Source organism: Olea europaea, chromosome 6, assembly GCF_002742605.1.
Source record: "Olea europaea var. sylvestris chromosome 6, O_europaea_v1, whole genome shotgun sequence".
In the NCBI taxonomy this organism is placed as follows: Eukaryota; Viridiplantae; Streptophyta; class Magnoliopsida; order Lamiales; family Oleaceae; genus Olea; species Olea europaea.
In genome coordinates, this window is record NC_036242.1 from 2824791 (window position 1) to 2826575 (window position 1785).

General features: G+C 31.3%; 1 pseudogene; it reads left to right on the top strand.

The window, feature by feature from the left end:
• Positions 1-803: 803 nt before the first annotated feature.
• The window catches only part of LOC111395005, a 52300-nt pseudogene continuing 51318 nt past the window's right edge, over positions 804-1785 (top strand).

Sequence of the window (1785 nt, forward strand, 5' to 3'; positions counted from 1 at the left end):
ACATTTTTCGTAATGTCCACTACATTGAATAATGATTTAAATAGAAATAGTTCATATTTGTTGATAACAAGACATAATAATAGAAACATATTAAAAAACTAAAAAATCAACTATACTCTCAACAAGGAAGGTGACCTATAGTTGGAACTAACAAAAGAGAAAAGCAAGGTTGTTTTTATGGGACAGATGTAATACTATTAGTCAAAAACAAATATCTCCACTTAAAAAGCTAGGATAAAGGGGTGTGCTTAACTTGTAGGGCGAAGAAAAAACTGCTATTTATTTAAAAAAAAAGACACAATATCTTAACCATTAATGCCTCAATTAAAGTGATGACGATAATGGTGAAGTAATTAGCCACTTTAAAAGATGACTATTTAATATTATGTCCATGTTCGAGTTATATTTGTATTACTCATTTTTTCCAAACTTATTTCAATTACATATTCTTTCAATAAAATATAATTTTGCATGTAAACTAAAAACTTTTCTTACTTTACAACCACATATACTTTGAAAAGTCACTTTATACAAAAGAATTTCTAAGAAAATGGGGGTTAAAGAGTGGCTTCCATTTTCCATAATGATCAGCCATTAAGCAAACTTCAACTAGGTTTACTTTCACTTTTTCATTTTATCCTTTTTTTGAGTCCTGCCCTATAAATACCTTCCATTGCAAGCCATCTTCCTATTCATTTACTCCACAGCATTTTTATTCATATTTGCTTGCAATGTCTTCTACAGGAATGAGTTACGCTCATGTTTACGTGTAGCAGAAGAAACAAAAGCAAAAACTGATGAAAATGGAAGCGGAAAAAGCAAAAAGGGAAACTAAATGCGAGGCAGAACAACTTACTGAGGGACAAGGCAGTATAAAGAAGCCTGTATTTTCGTCCACCACCTCCGAAGGGAAGAAATAGCCATTTTATCAGAAGGTTCTCAAGTGTTCATGTAATTAAAGGGCTTCGTCAATGTAAATTAAATTCTGCTGAAAAACAAGGATCTGTGTGTCAGTGTGTGTCTAGTAGTAGTAGTAGTTGCTTAAGCTTTTTCCTTACCTCTTTCTTTCTTTTTTATGTAATAAAAAGTTAATTAATTTTTATTTGAATTTAAGCACCCGATCAACCTCTACCTACAATTAGATAGCACGACAATCTTGAAAATACTTTTCAATAACTTCATTCTATTTGAATTAGCCCTTCTTCAACAGGTCTTAGACTCGGACAGCTTAGTAATCTTTTATGAGTTTCTCAAAGTATTTTTATAATAAAACCAACTAATGCTTGAAACAACCCTCAAGAATTTCCTGCTGGTGGGAGGTGGCCACTGAGTCTTGCTCTCAATTTTCGGATTTATCTAAAGCAAGAACCTCTCCAGAAATTATAAGTTTCGAAAATCTATTTGCGATTGTCCAAAATTTATCTTTTGATGATTCAACATAATGTTTCTCTTCCCTCAATCGCAGAAGATGATGTAGCTTGAAAAATTCATTCGCGAATTAATTTTGTGAGTAAAGTTGACATAAATGCATCTTGTCGTGTGTCGTGCTTTTTTGGGGTTTGATTTCATTCATTTATAAAAATTACATTTAAAAAGCACAAATTGCCTAATATATATAGGGAAATGATTCAACGGGTATCCGTATTTAGCTTATGTTAAGTACCGATGACATGACACACCAATTGATTGATAAATATGTTAATGATAGGTTCATAAATTTAATGATTCACTAATTAATTTTTGTGTCATATCACTGGTACTTAATTAAATCATTTTCCTATATAT